This window comes from Lampetra planeri, chromosome 50, assembly GCF_965212315.1.
Source record: "Lampetra planeri chromosome 50, kcLamPlan1.2.h2, whole genome shotgun sequence".
Classification (NCBI taxonomy): Eukaryota; Metazoa; Chordata; class Hyperoartia; order Petromyzontiformes; family Petromyzontidae; genus Lampetra; species Lampetra planeri.
Window position 1 is genome coordinate 1,248,455 of NC_136156.1, and position 23,720 is coordinate 1,272,174.

General features: G+C 48.5%; 1 long non-coding RNA gene across 1 annotated transcript; it reads left to right on the forward strand.

The window, feature by feature from the left end:
* Window positions 1-11,468: 11,468 nt before the first annotated feature.
* On the forward strand, window positions 11,469-21,874 carry LOC144734250 (uncharacterized). Its single transcript, XR_013588496.1, has 3 exons — window positions 11,469-11,990; window positions 21,029-21,236; window positions 21,398-21,874. It is a non-coding gene; the product is annotated as an uncharacterized LOC144734250 (long non-coding RNA).
* Window positions 21,875-23,720: the final 1,846 nt, after the last annotated feature.

Below are 23,720 nucleotides of genomic sequence, written 5' to 3' on the forward strand. Positions count from 1 at the left end.
CAGCAGCTACACCACGTGCAGCAGCTACAACACGTGCAGCAGCTACAACACGTGTAGTAGCTACTATATAGTCGCTACGGCCCCAGCACTTTCAAGGGCCCCGCGCTAAATGCTTTCAAGCTATCAATTCCGGTTCAGTGATTATGCACTTGCTCTATTATTATAGTACTATACCGCCTTCAACTTTGATGAACGACTGGGTGTTTAAGGTCAGCGATTTGTCATATTATATGGCTGTATGCCAAATGAAAAAAACACAATTACTTTACTATGCAAGTGAAAAATTTGTGTTTTAATATTTGTGTTATTTTTATTTAGGGCCCCTTTAACACATTCCTGTGGAGGGAGCTGGTAGGAACGTTGGGTTGCTCGGTCAATGGCCAGGGTCAACGGCGGCGTGGTGTATTCCGCAAATATGCCCGACTGTGAGGGCGGGCACAAGCCGGCGTGAGTAGGTTAAACGTTGAGTTTTATAAGGGCACCACGGGGTGACCAGCCCCTCCCCTCCCACCTCCACCCTCCCCACCCAGCCCGTCCCTCCCCACCCAGCCCCTCCCTGCACGACGGACGGACGGACACAATAATCCCCTGTGGGCTGGTGTAACCAGGAGGTTCCTACCAGTATAACAAACTCGCCTATAGCCCGTCCAAGCACGGGTGGACAATGCAGTTAATCTGAAATATGCAATCGACAATAGTGACTCGCTCATGATTATTAATGAGGGGGTGCCCCATGTGGTTTGACGTCACCCGCTCATGATTATTAATGAGGGGTGCGGCATGTGGAGTGACGTCATGCGCGGGACACATTCTTGGCTTATTACCGACTACACCCAGAAATGTCTCTCCGTCCTGCGCGTGACGTCACTCCACATGAGCCCCCCCCCCCCCCACCATTAATATTCATGCCCGCGTGGAAATTCACACTAACGCACAAGAAGGTCGCGCACTGCACATGCCGCACCCCTCCCCTCATTAATAATCATGGTATGGTGACGTCACTCCACATGCCGCACCCCTCCACAATAACGATTAGCGGGTGACGTCACTCCACATGCCGCACCCCTCCACAATAACGATTAGCGGGTGACGTCACTCCACATGCCGCACCCCTCCACAATAACCATTAGCGGGTGACGTCACTCCACATGCCGCACCCCTCCACAATAACGATTAGCGGGTGACGTCACTCCACATGCCGCACCCCTCCACAATAACGATTAGCGGGTGACGTCACTCCACATGCCGCACCCCTCCACAATAACCATTAGCGGGTGACGTCACTCCACATGGGGCACCACCCCCCCCCTCGTTAATAATCATGAGCTGAACAATTTTTCTGTTGAATATTTCAGATTGACTGCAATCTCCACCCGTCCTCGGACGGGCACGAAAGCTGGTGTTAGTAATGCTCCTGGCACCGCACGAGATGAATCCGGCACTGCACCAAGTGGCGAGTGATGTCTGGACTGGTCTTACCTCCATCCCCCCTTCTTTTCGCCCCCCCCCCCCCACTCGCTAGCTCATCATTGCTTCCAAAATGCACGCTGTTGATAACGCACAAAGGACGTGTAACTATACAAACGTTTAACTATTGTTTATTTTACCAGGTAAGGCCCACTGAGCTATGTAGGTCTTTTTCAGAAGCGGCGACCTGGCTATTACAAATGATAGCTCAACGAAGTGGCTTATCACGTGGACATTTCAAGCAGCCGAATACTCTAAACGCGTGGCGTTTATTCTAAATGTGGAGGGAAATACCGGGAGGTCCTGGAGAAAAATCTACGGGAAAAACATACAAACTCCAAATTTACAGCAGGCATCAAGGTCGGGATCGAACCCACAACCTCCTGCATACCAGGCGAGGGAATAAACGTCTCGCTTACACGCGATCAAGGACGTCCACTAATTGTGAAGGGGAAACCCCCGTTGATCGCAGAGATTTAGCGATGAGATCGACTCTCACTTGGAGCGAGATGAAATTAATAATCGTAACTGCAATGTATACAGCGTCTTTAAAAAAACACCGTGGACATCTCCAAGGTGATGTCCCAGGCAGTACGACAGCACGCACATCACGTTCAGATTAAAGAGGTGAAACGATTCAAAACGAAAACAGGAGCTGGGCAGATGGACCGGTGGCGCAACTCCCCTGTGGCACAAGCCCTATCAACCACCAGATTGTAAATGTTGCGGGTTTACTCCCCAACACACCGGTGGTGCTGTACTCGTAACGAATTTGCATGTTTTGTTTACGCGACAAACCTTACTAATTGGCCGTGCCGGGTGGTGGCGGGTTTAACGACACATTTATTTTTAAGCGATCTAACCCAAAACACTTCTTATCAACCACAATAGCTCGAAACAAAACTTTTATTTTACCAGGTAAAGCCCACCGAATTATTAGAAGCTCACTGCGCTGTGACCCTGACGACCCGAGTTCGATTCCTGGCCCACGTCTCGCATCAGGTGGGGAGTGAAACCGGTGCCAGTGCTGGCAGGGCCCTGCCATCGAATTCCCCCTCCACCGACCGCCACTTGCCGGCCAGGTGATGTAATGATCAAAGAAACATCGCTCATCCAGCAGTGAATTCACAAAGGGGCTGAAAATAGTAAATTTATATCATGAATATGCCACTGGTCGAAACAACGATTCATTCAAGAGGACACAAATTTTTTGATAAATTGTGTTTATGCCCGAATAAGTTGTCTACTCTCCCAGGTTGCGGACAACAACCCTGGGCTCCAGTCAACTACTTTTATATGGGTGCAGTGATTAGCAGAAAAAAAAGTCAGAGTTTCTGTGGGGCGAGCTGAACTGCACTCTGGCGAACAATCCTATTAGGACGGTCACGATAAAGCCACCCCCACCCCGTGACCTAAGAAACCCCAGGGTTCGCGATTAAATTCAAGAGTCAATTACTTTGTGAACATCGTGGTGCATAGTATCCTTGCGTTTACGCACTGCAGGATCGCCTAGGAATCGCAATGACACTGGACCTTCGTGAAGTGGTGGATAGATGGTGGATGATGATGATGATGAAGACGACAGGTTTATTCTGTTTGTGAGTAGGATGCCTTGTGTGGCGATACTCTCAACTCTTCCAAAATGCATGAGCCAGCATGGAAGAGTAGGCCAAATCTCCTCTGGAAGGGCTCTCCAGAGCTCCCTCTGCTCGTGGAGAGGCCCTGATGGCAACAGTGGGGTGAGCGAGTAATTTAAGGGCTGCACCCAATACATTTGTATTTGTCCGACCAATTTCGAAAGCAATGTATCTATGCATGAACGGAACTTCCTCGAATAAGAAGGTGAAATGTATTTAGTGTTGACATTATTCACCTACGAGTAGAGTGAGTGCACTTGCACTCAGTCGAGTGACGGTGTGGGTAAATATCTGCTACTTCTAACCAACCTGGGCAGAATTGCAGGCAAATTATTCAGACCACGCCTTCAAATCCAAACTGGTGTCCCTCGATTTGACGAACGTTCGGTTGAATAAATTTCGCGTTCACGCAGTTTAACGAAATCGAATTTCCGCGTGAACGAAATTTCCCCACGGAAAGCTGCGGCGTCAATCCCTCCACGATAGCGTCACGGTGTCCCTGTGGTGCCACAGGGAACAACACCTCCACATCGCCTTGCCAGTCAACCCAACATGCAGCCGATCGTTTGGTGACTTCCCTGAAAAAGGTCAACTATTTTTTTGTTTTAAACCTTAAAATGGATATAGGTGTACAGGAATATTTATATGCTATAAGAGAATAGTTGGAATGTAAGTCAGAAACACATTCCTAATGTTTAATGTGACATGAATAGGACATTTCGTTTTCCACGTTTTTTTTTATGAACGCATCCCTTTCGTAAATCGGGAGATGCCTGTATACTCTACATGCTCTCAAATATCTTAATTGCCATATATGTTTTTGAATTGACACATTAATTATGTGAACGGCTATGTTGCTATGTTTCTCATCGAAAACCTACGCAACGGACCGATCTAGCAGTTGTGCTTTAATATTACACGTTCAAATGTCATCCTTTGTGTCAATCCACCGCTGGATGATGGCCTCCCCACGCCGGATCGGTCACGGATCGGTCACGGGGGTTGTTTGACCCTACTTCACCACGCTTGTCCGTGTGGGTTGATGATGGGAGGTGAGAAGGCCGAGACCAATTCAGATTTCACCTGTCACTGATATTATCCGTGGCCAGTAATTGACTTCAGGTACCAGGTGTTCGTAACAGCGTCCTCACCGCTACGCCAACGCGGTCCCATGAGTATACTATTAGGCTTGTAAAAGCAAAAAAAATACCGTGCAAAATCGGAATTAAGTTTTTATCCAAATCTAGAATTACGTCTGTGCCACATGAACTGCAATGGATAGGAATCAATTGCCATTTCAAGGGGGAAAACATAGTTTTGATTATGTTGAAAAGTATACTACAACCATTTGATGGAAACATTTTAGAACTCCAAGGTACAGCGAAATATTGCTGCGGGAGGGAACTTTGCATTTTCAAAGGGCATACGAGATGGCATGTGGTCACATGTCGAAACGTCCCAGTGCTAACCAGGTGGGTGCCCTTTGATATACAAATAGTTCTTCCAAAAGGCATGTGGGGGTCTTCCAAGCACAATCAATAGATTGATTTCTTTATTCAAAAAGCAAGTTGCGGCTCTCTTTGGATAGAACATCTCATTTTGCAAGAGAGATACCTGAATCTTTTATATAGACTCGATCGATTGTGTGTTTTATTCACAGAGAGGCATGTGTGTGCTTTGCAATCGAGATAAAAGGGGGTGGGGGTGGGGTGAATACAATATATAAAAAACCTTTCAAATCAAGCAAACTCGGATGACCCGGCAGTATGAACTCACTCTCACCTGGTCTAACCCGCTCGAGGCAGTCATTGCCCGTGTCACGTTTGCACGATCGTTTGCCGATTGTGCTGTCGGCATCGCGCCGCGAGACGCGGAATTCATCGCGATCTCTCGCCGAGAGGTGCTCGCTGGCACGGTAAGGGAACGGCCCGTGGAAGTGGACATCAAAGAGCCACCTCTCAGATCTCTTCACGTCACCGGCTGGTCTCTCGCTGCCCTTCATATAAGTAAGGATTGTCACGTGACATGTCAACCCGATATTCAACGTACCACAATTAATGTTCGATGCTTATATGTCTGATACAGTCGTTGGTGACCTGGCCGAGACCATCAGCTCGCTGACACTTGAGAACCCGGCTTAATCACGGGCGGCTGAAACCTGGAATCGAACACCAGTTTATCAGCGGTGCTGGCTGAGCGTATCACACCTCTCATAGCCGCACAGCCACATTGCGGGAGACATTCATCCACGTTTCTCTCGCCGATTGAGAGACACAACGCGGTTGTTTACCGTCGCCGTCTCGCCCCGGTGAATGCGATCTGTCGTAATTAATCTGGGACCTTCAGTGGCACATCAGCAGCAAGGGGAGGTAGGGGGCGTCATCTCACGACGTGATAGATTTTTTTCTTCACTCACTCGTTTAGCTCGCAGTGCAAAAGAAGCAAATTGTCGAGATAAGAAATTCAAAAACAACATATATATATTTTTTATGGGGTATTTTTTTCTTATCTCTGTTATTTGTGCGGGTTGTACCGTGGTGTCGTTCGGCATGATGTCACGAGTATCATTTCACATGTCTGGTTAGCGCTGGGATGTTGAACGGTGACCACATCACGCCACCTTATATAAAGTAAACAAAAATAACTTTAATATTTTACCAAGTAGGGCCCACTGAACTATACAGCTCTTTTCATAAGCCACCTGGCCACAAATGATAGCTCAACGAAGTGGCTTATCATCGTGTGGAAATTTATAGCAGCCAAATACTCTAAATGTGCAGGGGGAAAAACGGAGGACCCGGAGAAAATTCCACGCGACCACAGGGAGAGAGATGGACACGCAAACTCCAAATATACAGCAGCTGGTGTCAGGGTTGGGAGCGAACCCACAACTTCGCGCATACCAGGCGAGGCCAGCATGGCGTCCCTATATGCCCCTTGAAGAAACAATTTCCCTCCAGCAGGATTGTTTTTCAGTTCCCTGGAGTTATAATTTGTTTCGGTTTTTTTCTAAACGGTTGTGGCATACTTTTCAAAAGAACAAAAAACATTTTTTCTAAGAATGCCGTCATGCCACTGGATCCCTAACCATTGCGGTTAATGTACCACAGATGCAATTATATATTTGCATAGAAACGTAAAACCGTTTTCGCATCGTAATTGTTTGTTTTGCTTATTGCGTGATAATGTAACATGCACACACACGCACACAAAAACACGTGGTAAATAAAACCTTCTCACGGTCGATTCGTTCGCACGTTTCAACGGATGCAGACCGTTCACGGCACCACTTTGTCGACGCGGAGGTGAGGATGTCAGCAGCGTCAACCCGTTTAGGGCCGACACATCACCACCCCGCGTTCTCCGGGAAAACACGCACCACAGAACAGCGCGGTGGGCCACGTACGGTGGGAAAGAAGTTGAACATGCGTACAGCGCAAATGTCCCACACACTGCCGCGTGCCTCGAGCCGTCGAATCGACGCCTAGATCGTAAAACGTTCGAGTGACTGAGGTATCCGGACGGACGCCAAAACTGGGGGCGTTGATTGGTTGACCATGTGGATAAGTCGAGGAACGGGGAGCGAGGGGTCCGCTGGAGTCAGTGTCAGGGGCGAGCGCTGAGCGCGAGATGAATGGACGCTGGGGTTTTGTGTTGAGGTGAAATAAAAAAATGAAGAGAGTGCGCGCGCACAGACATGGAGGGCGACTAAGCATCCTTAAGTACAATACCAAGGCGGGAAATGTTGTAGAATTAGTTCAATAAAGAGGGAGGGGGTGATCATTAGGGACCCAGGAACGCAATCCTCTTTTCCCCATAAGGTCTATCATTCTCTTTGTTTTTTTTAGGTAAAGTCACGTGACTTTACCGCAAAAAAAACAAAAAAAAACAAAGAGTATGAATCCTTACAGTCACGAAAGTTTCAAATCTAGGTCTATCATTATTTGTCGAACGCGGTTTTGCCCAACGCGGCGTTTTACAGGAACGTAACCCCCCGCACGATCGGCGAGGTATCATATCCAGGACCTCAAAGGTCGCTGAGTGCAACATTAACTGTGCCACGTGATCCCTGGAGCTGATTCTGCATTTAGAGAAATCATGGCGCGCACACAATCAAACAACAAAGATCCCCCATATAGCTTGAACAGACTACTGGGGCAAGTGCTGTTAGCGAGCACCTATGAAGGCTGGCACGCGACACGAGGGGGTGGGTTGCCAACACCACACCCGGCCGCCTTTGTCTCCCGATGTTTACACACCGCACCAGGTACTCATTTGAGGCTGGGTCGACCTAGGGGAGGCCCATGACTGGTTCAGATACTCGTCACTGGTGTTGGCCGTGAGTGGGAATTGAACCCTGGTCGCCGGGTTCATAGCGCAGCGTAGCGCTCACCGCTACACCGCCGCTCCCCCCCACACATACAACCACACACAACCACACGCACACGCTAAATGTTAAATGACACCGTCCATATTCACCGCGACAACATCTGTCGGGCCACGCGCGAGGCGTCTCGACGACACGGCGAGATGTGACCGCGCGAGGACTGCGTTGTGCGTGGGGAGGGTCCTCCTGTCGGATCCAACCACGCCCGCGCATCATCGTCTGCCATCTGCCTACGGAGGGCCCCGCGGGATTGACACGATATGCCGGTTTGTGTCACATTCCTGCAGATGCTGGACATTCCTTGAGCTTTCATTTAAAACGCCGGAGCCCCTTTGGGGAGCTGAGATCATCGTTAAGTTCCCCGCCTGCTATGTGACCGGCCGCAACCCCCGTCCCACTTCTGCGCAAAAACAACAAAGAACAACAAACAACAAAATAAAACATTTCTACGCGTGTCCAAAACGGTACCGGAGCGACGGCGTGTCGAGAGATGCGCGCAGCCTGGAGCGGAGCGTGGGTCTCGCTGTGACCTACGAGCCGGTGACGGAGCGGCTCTGCACTTCTGCTCCTTCGACTGCTGCTGCTGCTGCTGCGAGGGCGTCTGCTCGAGCAGTGTCTCTCGAACTTTTGAGTTTGGGATGCCGGCCGCTCGGCCGATGCAAAAGATTTCCCCGGACCACCCAGCCAGCCCCACACCCCTGGTGACAAAGCGCATTCAACTTCTCTCTCTAAATACCACTCATGCAAAATTATTCATATAGCCAAACACGGATATTTTTTAAACACGGAGATACTTTTTTTGTTAGGGGTGGCATGTAGATCTTACGATGAGGGTAGTTTACTCAGGGTAGTTTACACCGTTTGAGACTAGGCTCGAAAGAAAGCTGTCTCTGGTGTGGACCAATCAGTTTCAAAGACAATGCATATACTGTCAGAGTATGTTTTTGTTTGCATTCTGGCCACAGGCATTGTGGTAAATGCAGACATGATTCCTTGTAAAAGGTTTCAGTTTGGTGTTTTAACATCTTAACACCTGTTTTGTTTTCAGAAAAAAGTGGAAAACCTCATAGTTTACCTAACTTCATTTTTTTTAAAGATCATAAATTTTATATTAAATAATGTCCGAAACAAAGGGGGGTATTAACACGTAGGCTTTCGCGACCAATATTATTCATAATAAACGTTTATGGGTTAGATCGCGTTATTTATAAATGTGTCGTAACCCTCCACCACCCGACACGGCCAATCAGCAAAAAAGTGTCACGTTGACAAAAGACAAATAGTTCACTCCTCTAGCCCACCGGTGTGTTGAAGAGTGAAACCATGTTGTCTTTGTCAACGTGCCACTTTTTTGCTGATTGGCCGTGTCGGGTGGTGGAGGGTTACGACACATTTATAAATAACGCGATCTAACCCAAAAACGTTGATTATGAAGGGGGGTATAATAATATAATCGTTGCCGCTGTTGTCGGGATCAAGCTGCGTTCGCATCGCAGCCCCGCGGACCACCTGGAGGAGGCGTCCACGTGGCCCGCCACCCGCCCACTCTGTCGGCCACGCGCGTCGTGTGAACATTCTTCATGCGGCCCAGCGCAGGAGACCTCTGGGTTTACTCTTCCACGAAGCTCATGGTCCACCCTAAACCGCATCCACTGCACAAACCGTGACGGCAGATGCGGATACCTGATGATGCACAAATGGAAAATTAAAAACTCTCCAGCAGCAGTGTGCGACTTTAAACATCCAGACTAAACCGTAACAGCTTATAACGACACAATGCTCCGATCAACAAAGACAAAGGAGACATCACAGCGATGATGATACACTCCGCTACTGCTCCTGACGCTGTGGTTATCTGGGTCCTGACCACCCGAATGTGAATCACTGTAGTGGCTGCTCGGCCAGACGCGTGTTCCTGGCGCGATGCGCTAACCACTGTGCCACCACTCCACCGCCTTCCAAATTATCAAATCGAGATGGAATTTCGGTCGGGGATGGGGAGGGGGGGATTGTGTCAGCCAATCATCCCTCAAGGGTCGATAAAACGCATACCATCGTGGGGAGTCAACGGCGGTCATCCTATACATAGACTTGGCTCCTATTAATAGACGAGAATGTGGAACGCTCACGAATGGCTCAGAGACACCAGTGACTGAGTGCCTCCCTCTTGGCTGCCTTTGAACCGGGGAGCCACTCTGCCACTTTCACGAACTTCTCAACACCAATTTTTCGATTTAAAGCTTTCGTGACTGCAGGGATTCATCTTCTTGGTTCTTTCGGTAAAGTCACGTAGAAGGGAAGTAATAAAATAATAAAAATAAAAATAAATTGTTTTATTATGTTTTATTTTTATTATTTTATTACTTCTCAACACCAATCGATCTGCAGCGATCAACTCTCTAATTAGCCGGTTCACCTAATCAACTGTGGCTATACCAGCGAAACATACAATACGCACATCGCGCTATCTATATAAATATAAAGACCTTAATCTGTGTGTACGTCTCTACAACCTCGGGGATGCTTGCCGACAAGGTAGCAAGCTGAAATTGTGCACATAGGTAGCTGTTAGGACACAAACAACAGTAGGGGAAACCAGAGGTGTGGACTCGAGTCATGTGACTTGGACTCGAGTCAGACTCGAGTCATGAATTTGATGACTTGCGACTCGACTTGGACTTGCATAACAATGACTTTGTCCCACCTATGAGATGTGGACTCGAGTCATGTGACTTGGACTCGAGTCAGACTCGAGTCATGAATTTGATGACTTGCGACTCGACTTGGACTTGCATAACAATGACTTTGTCCCACCTCTGGGGGAAACACATACTAATTGACTGATTACTAACGTAGTTCTAGATTTGAAGCTTTCGTGACTGCAATGAGTCATATTCTTAGGTTTTTTCGGTAACGTAGTATACAATTACAATAACCCCACCTCCGCCACCTCTGATTTCTGCACCTGATTGGGTTTAGTGATTGGGTTCACTAATTAAATAATACACATTACGACTAATTACTAATCTACAACTGATTACTAATCATACCAATTAACCGATTACTAATCTATTATATAATTACAATATCCCCCCCCCTCTCCACATCTGATCTCTGCGCCTGATTGGGTTAAACGATGACGTCACCCTGCTGCTGCTCTATTTAAGACCGGGAGCAAGTGGAGGGCTTCACTATTCTGGAAAATCGCCTGATGATGCCGGATGTAATTACCAGCGAAACGTCGTACTCAAAAATTGTAAATGTTGTGGATCCACTCTTCAACGCACCGGTGGGCTAAAGTAGTGAACTATTTGTCTGTTGTCAACGTGACACTTTTTTTACTGATTGGCCGTGTAGGGTGGTGGAGGGATACGACACATTTATAAATGACGCAATTTAACCTAAAAACCTTTATTATGAATAATATTGGTCGCGAAAGCCTACGTGTTAAACTGAGGACATCTGAAATTTCGAGATTTTTCATTTTAAGGTCCCCAAATCTCGATTTTGTGCCCCATAAACAGGTTTGTGCGTGGTGTCATTCAGAAATCGTTCAAAATATAAGATTGCGTGTTTTGTTTCGTTTGATAGAGCGTTAAACCGCAAATAAAGTGACAAACATTGTTCTATCTTTTTTGAACGAAAAGATACGCATTTATGATATTCAAATCTGAATAATTCGAAAACGGTAAAAAGATAGGAGCCTCCCCTCACAGATTATTTAAGTTGATAACTTTTTGTTCTTTATAATAAAAAAATAACGGAATCTTTAAATTGAGCGGTTTCCAATGGGTACGTCGTTAAATATAACAAGTTGAATCAAGTCGTCAAAAATGTGTTTTCCGTGGAAAAATACATTTTTGGAGTAGTTGTCAGTGTCTGATTGCAGATAAAAATAGTGAAGAAAAGTCACAAGGTTGCTTATTACATTAAAACGTTTTCGTGTCAAAGACAGGCTTCGTGAACTCGTATATTATTTATTATTATCATATAATATATCGTTCTTCCCACACGCAAGGCTGACCATGACCCGGGGTGCAGGTGGGCTGGGATCGGTGAGGTCACCACCACCTTGCCACGTGGTGACGTCACCTTGCCACGTGGTGAGGTCCCCGTCACCTTGCCACGTGGTGAGTCTCCCGAAAGTTTGGAGGCCGGTTTCGGCCCCCAGGACGCGACGTTTTTTTCGTTGGCTTACGTCGGGGGGTGGGGGAGGTTTAACGTTGCTTGAACGTTGCTTGAACGTTGGGCCGATATCAACCCAATGTTGGAACCGACAACGTTTGGCACGTTCACTTGAATCGTCGCTGCTGCAGGGTGCTCGGTTCGTTTCGCGCGCGTCGTGGCGACGAGACGCGTGCAGGTGAGACTCACCCGGCCCGCTCGAGTTCCCGCCCGGCTCGGCCGAGATGAGCGTGAGACCGCGCTGCCTTTGTCCCGGTGGCAGGACGGCGATAGGACACTTCTGGTGACATCCACAGCTCGCCCTTGCTACCAAGGTATGTGCGGATATTCAGTTTCTACCGTCATAAAACACACACACACACTTTATTGCAATAAATATAAACCGACCGTTCGATTTAACCGAGTGTTTGTTTTAGCCCTACTCAACAGATGGCAATCAATTCACCTTGAACACATTCCTGCGGAGGGAGCTGGTAGGAACGTTGGGTTGCTCGGTTAATGGCCAGGGTCAACGGCGGCGTGGTGTATTCCGCAAATATGGCCGACTGTGAGGGCGGCCCAAGCCGGCGTGAGTAGGTTAAACGTTGAGTTTCATAAGGGCACCACGGGGTGACCAGCCCCTCCCCACCCAGCCCCACCCACCCCCCACCCAGCCCCTCCCCACCCTCCCCACCCAGCCCCTCCCCACCCTCCCCTCTCCACCCAGCCCCACCCCTCCCATTTTTGGATCCACGACGGACGGACGGACACAATAATCCCATGTGGGCTGGTGTAACCAGGAGGTTCCTACTGGTATTAAGTTCATTAAATAAATCACGCGGGGTTTTCTGCTCTTTACTGCAGTTACAGAGACCTCCGCCTGTGGGTGGCGCTGTAGCCCCAATTGTCTTACACCGTGCACGGGGCGATCCATTCGTAGATACCCCACTAAAATAATAATGATTAATACCATGCAGATCTTGCAGACAATGTGACTTTTCACGACAAATATTTCACGCGTCTACCACAAATCCCAATACAACCGATTACATCGTTTGACGCTCCGCTCACGCGGCTTTATCGATAGTAAATCACAATGTCCAATCATCCGTGGACAAGGAAGCCAAGGGGGGGGGGGGTCGTTGACATCAGTGGGACGTCTATAAATGGATCACCCTATATATGTCACTGCGTACATATTACTCATTTACATATTCCTCGGCAACTCGTGCCTTCTAGGAAATAAATAATATGGCCATGACTTTCTGTTCTGATGAAGGTCCCATCGCCCGATATAGACTATTACCGAGTTATGAATTGGAGGCATGGTCGTCGCAAGATCTCGCAGCTTTCTGCATCGACTGGGACCGCAGCTGCGCTAAGCAGCCTGGGTATTTTCAAGAGGGCAGCACGCGTGATGTCATGTGCTGTGTTTGCGGGGGGGGGGGGGCAGCAGCGTTGTGTAAACACAGTGTCATTGGTGAAGAATAATCTCACTGCAGAGCCGACGACTGTGGGGGCCGCAGGCAGCCACGTCCCAACAACAACAACATCCATGTCCCAACAACAACCACTTCCCAACAACAACAACAACCACGTCCCAACAACAACAACATCCATGTCCCAACAACAACAACAACAACCACTTCCCAACAACAACCACGTCCCAACAACAACAACGTCCCAACAACAACAACATCCACGTCCCAACAACAACAACATCCACGTCCCAACAACAACAACCACGTCCCAACAACAACCACGTCCCAACAACATCCACATCCCAACAACAACAACCGTGCCCCAACAGCAACCACCACATCCCAACAAAAAACAACTTCCCAACAACAACAACAACCATGTTCCAACAACAACAACATCCATATCCCAACAACAACGTCCCAACAACAAGAACCCTGACACAACCACGCGTACTGTGGTGGAACAAGCGGACTGCTCCACTCCGCTATCACCACGGATGCCGTCGAATGGCTCACAACACCAAACACACAATTGTGGCCTTGCGTTGAAACCTCGTGTAAAGAGAAGAATTGGTGAAGGATAAATGTCAAATCAGCTGAAATTACAGAAGGTTAGGGTTGGGTTGTCAGGCAGGGTTAGGGGGCTGTATGTAGGATTGAGTGGAATGTGTGTGTCTCTTGTGAACGAGTTTTGCGCAGATTTACAGCGGGGTAGTGGTAAAAATGCGATGATGTTAAAAAAAAACGACCTGAAATGGCTGCATACGCGGCGCTAAATGACCTCAATAATTATCTTGCCTTGTTGGCATTAAGACGTCGCAACACCGATGGAACACGTGTGCGCGTGTAGCACGGGAATACTCATCCGCGACAACGCAACACAACTGGAGGGGCGAGTTTTGTAGGCTTCACTTTATTTTCACAATTTATTCGACTAAAACTGCAGCTTCACCTCGAGACAACCTCCCTCGTGATTTGTACGCGTGATTGGATTTTTAAGAGTGGGGCGCCCGAGTGCGTTTTCCATGACCGAGAGTCTCACACGATCCTCCCACGTGGTGCACGACAAAAACAAGCAAATAAATGCATCGAGAGCCCCCGGACTTAGATGTCGAGTGTACAGGCGGTGCAACTACACGAGGGGTTGCCACCTGTCCCGGATTGACTCCCCAAGTTCTCTCGTCGTCGTCTTCTTCTTAACGTGTGTGCCAGTCTCTTGCACTGCAGAGGGTGGCAACCCCAACCCCATGGGCCGCAGGGCTCCAAAGCACCTGGCTCTGATGAGGGGTAGAATTTAGACAGAGGGGCCACCAATTCGTTCCCTTTTGCCCGATACCAACCACGCTATGCTACTGACGACAAGCAAACGCAATTCTTACTACTATTATTATAAGAGTCGCTGTTTCGCTGTTTAATGACGCAACCTTGAGAAATTATTTCGTAAGCGCTTGTCCCTGGGTGTAAAGGTACGAGTCTTAAAGTCTATCGGTGTGCGCGTATTAGACGCTTGATTATTAATACGACGCGTACCGAGTGACTTATGTGCAGTAATTGGCAAAACGCGCGCCACTAAAGAACGCCTACAGGACACGAGCCTGCGGTTACCACCGTATGCTAATGGCTCAAATGAGTTATAACACATCCGTGACATTTCCACTATTGGCGGTAATCATTCTTTATTATGATGAATTAATTTCCCTGGGACATGCCGTAAAAAGCCACTCAGTGCAATATCTGTTCAACGAGCATTGGTGACAAATAAATGTTTTCTCTCGCACGTCCGCAGACCACAGTCCTCCGTCAGCAACAGCTTGTAAGGGGTTTCAGCTCATTACTGCAGGTAACAAAAAACAACAACTTTATTTATAGGTTTTATGTCTTGGAATTCTAAAGCACAGGTGTGCAGGCATGTTGAAAGGCGCGTGCCGTCGTCCTCGTGGCACGCTTTTTTCGTGGCTCTATCGTATTTATTGCCGATAGTTAAATCGACAATTTACACCACCGCACAATGGCCCGGGCTGATGGAGTAAGGCAATGCGTCCTTAATGACCAAAGCAGGCAGATGTGGCCATTCGAGGCGTTTTTATTGAGCAATTCGTGGGATTTTTGACCCAGGCTACGAGGTCAACCCACCTGGCGGGCACATTAAGCAGCTCCCGCGGGATGACGGGTCTCCTCGTCCTCCACAGTAGACGGGACCTCTGTTCAATCACATCTCGTTTCGCACACCCACAGCGCCCTTCTGTGCGAGTGTGGGCGAGAGGGCCTCTGCTCTCCGAGACGGGACGAGTGCAGACAGCTGATCATTGCTGAGCAAAGTGAGCAATTGACAACGGACAGCAAACGAGGCTCTATCCCCCGTGCTGTCGCCGATCTCGAGTACATTCCTCTGTTCCCAGAGGCAATTACGGCTCTGCCTTGCTGCTGGCTTTGAGTCTCCCGTTCAGAGTGTCGTAAATTCACTCCTCAATTTAACAATGGCTATTATGTGGTGTTTACGGGCAGCGTGTGCGTGGAATGCGATGATTAATTACGTAGGAAATAGAAGTGGCCGACAGTTTTTGTTTTATTATCAGCAATGCAATGTTCCGCAGCTCGCAAAAAAAACAACCCAAATGAGAAGCGGGAATGGGAACGTGAAGAATAATTTACGGTCCTTATTTGTGAACCATTTCTGGATGAAGGTCTCCTCGAGCCGTCTCGGTTATGGGGGTGGGGAGCGGTTTGACCATACTTCACCACGCTCTTGAGTGCATCTTGGTATAAATGGCGTGGGGGGGGGGGCAGCAGAATATCGCTCGCCACTGATGATAGCCGTGGCCAGGAATCGAACTCGGGCTGAATGCACAGCGCCCTAACCGAATCCGATTACCGTACTTTCAGACGCGCTTTCTGCGGCCGTCTGGAACGCTCTGCCTTCCGATATTAGGAAGCCACTCGGAGCTATGCACTTTCAAATGATCTCGCTTAAAAACTAATTTATTTTAGAACTGCGTTTTTGTGTCTAGTTTGTACCCCCCCACCCCTCCAATCATCGCCGTTGGCTACGCACGGTGCGAAAGAAGTTCAACATACATACATGCGTACTGATGACTTCATTAGGTAAACAAACAAAAAAATCCCCATTGGAAGAACACGTGCAATTAGGAGCTTGCCAAAAGGCCACCGCGGCGCTGCGGTCATAGGCGGCACAGATCCAAACATTGCTCACACAGCAGAGAGAGAGAGAGGCAGATCTCATTATTCCGTAGCTGCTGCAGAGTTAAAATTAACGATGACATCTCTACGGATCGAGCGAGCCCAGGGAGACGACACACACACACATCGCGCGGCCAAAAGTCGACACACACACGCACATGAGTACATCAGTAGTCCGAGGCCCTTTTAAAATCGCGGTCCTGATGATGCCAGCCCAAACACACGCGGCTTGGACATATACATACACACAGAGACACGCAATATACACCTGCAAGCGACGCACGTTGGGGACACGTTTAAAAGTTTAGGCGTTCAAAACCACGGCGCGCCCCTTGCGTCCACGTATCTCGAGAGGGCTTTTGAGTCGTTACACGCACGCCCGCCCGCCCGCCTGCCTGACTGTCCTGCCTGCATGCCTCCTCCACGACACCTACCTCGCCAGGCGCGCGCTATGTATTTATATAGCCGGGCTATTTTTAGACGGCTGCCAGCCATTGGCGGGTCCCGAAAGCCGTGGGATTGGCGCTGCTGCCTTTGGTGTGACGCCGGGGCCCTCCCGGGCGATGATTCATTGTCCCGCGAGGCACAGAGCCGCCGACGTCGTGCACGACGCGGGCGGGCGGGGGGTGGTGGTGGTGGTGCAACGCGGCCGTCGACGGCGAACCGAAGCCACCACCCCCGAGGGCAAGGGGAGACCGCTCCCCACATCGCACACCGACACGCAGTCTGTGACACACCCAAACACGTGTGTCCCCATTCCTCAGTGCGCACAAAGACGCGCCCCCCCTCCCCCCCACTATCGCAATGCAACTGTCGGGGGGGGGGGGTGTTAGCGAGTGGCACCAGATGAAGGTCAATGACGACCAGGCGGTGGTGGTGGTGGTGCGGCTGACTCGTGTCACCCCCCACCAGCCCCCCCCCATCGTTGATGATGTTTCAACGCGTCACGTGCACCACGTGTGCTCATTTACGGCTGAGTTAACCCAGGGGGAACCCAGGTGGGGGGGGGGGGCGGAGAGATGTTCGCCCCACCTTGACCTTGCCCGTGAGCAGGTGGATCGAGATCGGCTCAGCGCCGATCTCGGCGCTAACCTCTGCGCCACGCGGCTACACCCACGTCGTTCAAAGACCCCCCCCCCCGCACTGAACAAGTGCTGTTAGATCTTCATTTGAAGCTTTCGTGACTGCAGGCATCCATACTCTTTGGTTCTTTCGGTAAAGTCACGTAGATATAAATAAAATCAAATAACAAATTAAACAAATCACGACGTTTCGATCGCAACACAAGCGGTGTTGCGATCGAGACGTCGTGATTTTTTTACTTTTACGTGACTTTACCGAAAGAACCAAACAGCAAGTGCTGTGAGGCAGTGGCACCTATGAAGGCCGGTACGGCACACGAGGGCGTGGGTGGTCAGCACCACGCCCGGCCGCCTTTGTCTCCCGCTAACCGCTACGCCACCGCTCCTGGTAGAGACACCCCCCCAGAGTCGACTGCGCGCTCATTACCAAGTGGAATGTGCTCAATATGCCTTGTGACGCACACAACACGCACAACTATTTAACATTCCAAGCCGATGTGCATTTGTGTATACAGTACATACCGTACGCCCATAACCTACGTGGTGTATGGCTACGGCCCAGGAGTCGTGTTTATCAATGTAATTATTGGAAGCATGATAGAGATTTCCCTTTAGGGGGGGGTGGAGGAAGGATAAATAATAATAATAAAGTGTCACTGTCAGATCTTTCAATGTACAGGTCACGCACCAGTGGTGGATATTCCACATTCCCATGGCAAGAGACTGGTTGGTCTCCTAAAAACTCCCACTGTTGATGAACCTTGCTTAAGAGTTACACTTGCAGTCTTACCAGAAGCCCCATCTGGTAAAGTCTTAGGTCCTACCAGCTGAGGTGTATCTTGGGAATGTTTAAACCAGCGGGGGTTGTGGTGTATGTGCAGTAAACACAAAGCGGTACCCAGATCATATAATGCTGAAAATCGATTCAGATGGCTTGGCCATGTCATTAGTAGAGAGGAACACCGCATTGGAAGGAAGGCGATTGACGTGGAAGCACCAGGGCCCCAAAGTGAGAGGCAGGCTTGGGGAGAGGTGGGTACAAAGCAGTGAACCTGGATATGAAGGAATGTGGAGTGGACGTAGAGGTGACGACTCAGGAAAGGAGATGGTTGGGAAATCGGGACTGGGCAGAGGAAACTCCACTCGATTTGAGAAATACCTGAAAGAAGTTGATATTTTTCTCGACAATACTCGATAATATTTGCATATGATTTTGAAGAGATGTTGAACGCTTCGTTCCGTGTCTGTGTTTGGGATAGGAGCCATACTATGTAAATGAGCTCAACACTGAGTGAATTATGCCAAAATCAGGCATCTTGCCAGATCTCCAGATATCTGCAGATTTACTGAGACATGTTTACACTCCTAGTACTTGAAACATCCATTTATTCTGATCATTTTAACATTCCATTTATTGTAGTGATGAATTACAAGCTCTGCCGTAGTTACCATGATGCTACATTACATAACAATGGTGTACACGCACGTGCACGCAGCTTAGCCAGGATTTATTTCATATTGCATTTGATGACGCTGGTACCAGGCTATTTGCCGAGTGGTGATGAAATGTATAAAATCTTTGTCAGATGACAGAAGAGATATTAACGAGAGAGAGATAGAAAGATGCAGTGAGGTGAGAAAGATATACACAAAAAACCGAGATGTCATGCGATTCGAGAAGAGAGATTCAGAAAAGATAGCATTTACAGAGAGAAGTTTACTTTTTAACTTTAGTCCTGATGTGTATTCATACATTAATTTGAGCTGATATTTTAACCCTTATTTGGCTCATGGCGAGATGTTAACTACCTCGCCTGGTATGCAGGAGATCGTGGGTTCGATCCCGACCCTGACGCCTGCTGCTGTGTATTTAGAGTTTGCGTGTCTCTCTCCCCGTGGTCGCGTGGATTTGTATCCGGGTCCTCCTCCGGTTTACCCCTCCACATTCAGAATCAACGTCACGCGTTTCGAGTATTTGGCTGCTAAACATTTCCACATGATAAGCCACTTCGTTGAGCTATCGTAAGTGGCTAGGTCGCTTCTGAAAATATCTATATAGCTCAGTGGACCTTACCTGGTAACATATAAAGAAAAAAAACTTCAAATCATGATAAAAAAAACAATTGCTTTGTTTTCGTTCACTTGGTGCGTTTTCTTGATTTGCTTATACTGCGCCTTTCGTTGCTGCCGGCAAGGTGGACCCAGATTAAAAGACTTGGGCCACACAGCACAAGGCAGGGATTCACACATTGGTGACATTGCCCTTGTATCTGTCGTGACCGATCAAAACCGAGGGCACGTTGCTAGCTCTCATCTACGCCTTGAGGCAGCCGAGTTAATGCGGAGATGCCTGTGTTTGATCATTGCCTTTGGCAGGATCGCAATGATGATGGTCGGCAAGACGAGAGGGCCTCCGTGAGAGAGGTTAAACCGGTGGCACTTCATGTTTTCTCAAAAAAAGAGCAAGGCCAGTTTTGATGTTAGCTACCTCGTGCCTTTCGCACTGCCCATTAAAACAAATCCACCGACCAATCATGAGTGCTCATCATCATGTTGAGCCATGATCAACTCACTGCTGGATGAAGTCTCCCATATCGGCCTTCCCCAACTCTCAATGTGAAGTAGCAATCCGCCTAGCACCTGCACGCGAGTAGATGGCATCGCTCCATGTCACACGTCTGCCCTAGACATCTTCTGGAGCACGGTATTCTCCCTTGGTTGACACAGTGAGGAGTGAGAGCTATAGGCGGATGACATGCGATACAATCTTCATACTGCAGCATGTGCGTTTGTATAGTTTTAACAGCCTAGCTCCAACTTCTAAGTATAACAGTTTTAAAGAGGAAGGCCCCTTTTTATGACACACTATAATATCCGATGGGGCGGCACTGCTTGAGTCACGAAAGTAACGCATCCTTGCTTACGTGAGACCTCGTTTATAGGTGTTGGCCTGCAGTAACATTTGCTTTAATTATCACCTCTTTATGTCACCACGGGCATAATATTTTTTTTAAACGACGCCGTGGCCGTGTGACATGTTTCCAGTCTCCGTATCCTCTGCGAACCGAGTGACGTCTCAATAACGGGCCCGCTTCTGCCAGTGCACGAAAAGCGTTTCCAATTTTAGAGGCAATCGCACGGAAACGGGTGAAGCAGAGACACGCGCGAAGGGCAGTTGGAGGTGGAATTTTTTGTTGTTGTGGTGTGTAAAAAATATAAAAAAAAATTGGCGCGATGTTTTTGGCTATGTGGTGGTCGAGGGATAGAAAATTAATCGCTGACATTTCACGTTTAACCCCTCTGCCGCCGGCGCCAAGGACCTTCCCAATGGCACCGGGTATTTCGGCGGAACGCTATCGATTTCTCTCCCATTCAATATGCTACTTTTGCTTCAGAGGCGAGCAATTGGTTCATGGTGCCACTGCAAAAGAGCCAAAGGAACTTCTTCCCTTCGGGCGATGGTTGATGCATTGAAGCAAAAGTCACGGAGTGTCAAGTATAAATCTCTTGAGATTATTTTCAAGAATGGTTTTTTTTTTTTAAATTGTCTTGTGCCCCGTCCAAACCACCTCAATGCCCCGTTTCATCTGCTCTGCCGTTATCTCGTTCCAGGCCCCTGCCTGCGACGGCAGATTCGGCTGCGCCTCCCAAGACAGAATCCACAAGGTCACGGCTCACATCAGATGACCCCGAAACGCAGAAGCTGTCCCAGTTGACTCCTCGTACATCGATCAACTCTGTGCTGAGCCATGGGGGAGGCCGTCACATTTTGTGGTTCTGCTCAGCCTAAGCATGGGTCAAAAGATTCTTGGAATCAAAGGTTAAAATCTTGACCTCCCCGTGCCATCGGGAACGACACTCGCACATCTTTCGGGCGAGGTGTATTTTCCACATTAAAACTTTTGTAAAGTTTTAGACTTGTACTCTGAGTGTTTGTGGTACGATTCAGAATACTAATAATAACATTTTCTATATTTCCAGCCCTCTGCCAATCCACTGCGAGATGAAGGCATCTTCATGCCGCTGTGTCCGTCACGGGCGTTGCTTGGCGGTGCTTCACCGCACTGCTCCGTGTGGGCTCGTCAAGTGGGAGGGGGACCAGAGGCTGTTCTAGTTGTTTTTGTTGTTGCTGTTTTAGTCGTCACTCTCCACTCCAGTTAGCCGGAGCTGGGAATTGAACTCGGCCTGCACGGTTCATCGCTCGGTCCGCCAACTACCGCACCATTGGTCCCCATGATTAAGAATGTTACACCTTATATTAATTGGCACGTGACTTCGCAGATGTGTAAATGCGTGTGTGTCTTTGTTTAAATGTTAACAACGGCAATGGGCGTTGAGACCTAACATTGGTAACCAGGTGGTTTAGAAACGAGACGTCTTTAAGGCGGACACCGACACTAATTTTGGAAATCACCACAGATATTGTCCTGTGACCGCGGTATAAAGAATTTTATAGCAATTACAAATGGTTATTCTGCGTGTGTTTTGACTATGGGTTTTGATTATTTTTTGAACCACTGGCTAATCCTGCAGACCGCTGGTGATTCGTATAACAAATTAAGTCTAGAAACACGTCTTTTAAAGTTACATGATACTGCAGCCGCACAAACATTCATGATAGCAGCGCCTTTTCTGTACAATTGGGGGAATACCATTGACACTAAATATGTAGTGGTTATTTATGAGCAGGGGTTGATCTCATTTAATTTCTCCTCAGTGACGTGAAAGGGCAACTTTAGAGGTCCTCCGTCCAAAGAATGTTCATCGCGCCTCTCGCTAAACGAGGCTTTGCCCTTGCACAGGATACATTTGACACCCTACAGACTTCACCGCCCTGTTAGAACATGATCTTAGACCTTGACTCTGGGAATCTATGGCAGAGTCAGCGTACAAAGCGATATCCTCGCTCAATAAATATGCATTGACCCACTGCTAAGCTGCTGCTTGCAGCCCCTGTAAGCTGTGGTGGAAATTGTACATTCCTTTGCCAGGGACGAATCTCTCCATTGCGACAACCGCTGGTTGACTTTCCCACCTAAAGTGGTACTAATTGTATCGACCCCGGAGTGAGGGATGATGGGCTCAGTCAGACTGCGCCCCCCCCCCCCCCCCGCTCACCCTCACTTCCACCCACAACCAGGAATTGAACTCGCCACGTTCCGATTGTGAGCCGTGGCTTGTCCTGCCGCTTGACGATGCTCGTACCGCAACTACGGCACGGTACAGGGCGATCCACTTACAGACGCCCCACTAATAGAACGTGACAAAATAAATGGCAGAGAAAAACAACTCGGGATCCATCGCCGTTCAATCAGCTGGTGATAATAAAGGTATGGGGGGGGGGATTTGAAATCATGGGTGTATCTATTAATGGATCACCTGTATGGCACAGTGCATTTTCACTTTGGGCAGGGTCGGTGTTTTTCGATCGGCGTTGCGCTCACCTCCCAGACTCGCTTGACCGGCTTCGTCACATATCTTTAAAAAACTTAAATTTGCATGATTTTCCTTTGCGCGAGCGAGTTCCGTAATTTGCCTGCGTTACATCAAATCGTGCAGCGGTGGCATTATTCGCTTAGGCCACAGAACCCGTCGCCTCTATCTAGAACTGGCTGCGCGGTTGCGTTCACATTCCATCATTCTCATTCACGTCACCGGCCGTGTTCGTACGAACGGCGAGTGAACCCGGGAAGACATCGAAGGCTTTGTTTGCACGCTTTTGGAGAATTCTGGCACTGACCGGACATTTCCTTAAAAGCGATTTCGCCGAATTCGTTGGGCAGGTTTTGGTCAGATTCTCTGTGCAGAGTGAGTTGAGCCAGAATTCGCATTCTATTCACATTCTGATAATAGTTTTTCCACTTTTTTCTGGCTACAAAACAGGTGTTAAGATGTTAAACCACCAAACTGAAATCTTTAACAAGGAATCATGTCTGCATTAGCCACAATGTTTGCGGTCAGAATGCAAACAAAAAACATACTCTGATAATACATGCATTGCACTATGATAATAGGGGGAAAAACATATTTTGGTACTGGCAAAGGAGATCCCATGATGTATTCCCATTCTGGCTGGCCATAGGAAGAAAGACGCTCAGTGCATCGCACGCTCTCAGATGCACTTCTGCGGCCGTCTGGAATGCTCTTCCGTACGATGTTAGGAAGCTATGCCTTTTTGAAATCTAGCTTGAAAATTAATCTCTTTAGAACTGCTTCTTGTGTTTCGTTTGTCGGCTTTCCCTCGCACCTCTGATTCGCAAGGTTGGCTACGTACGGCGCGAAAGAAGTTCTACATACACACAAT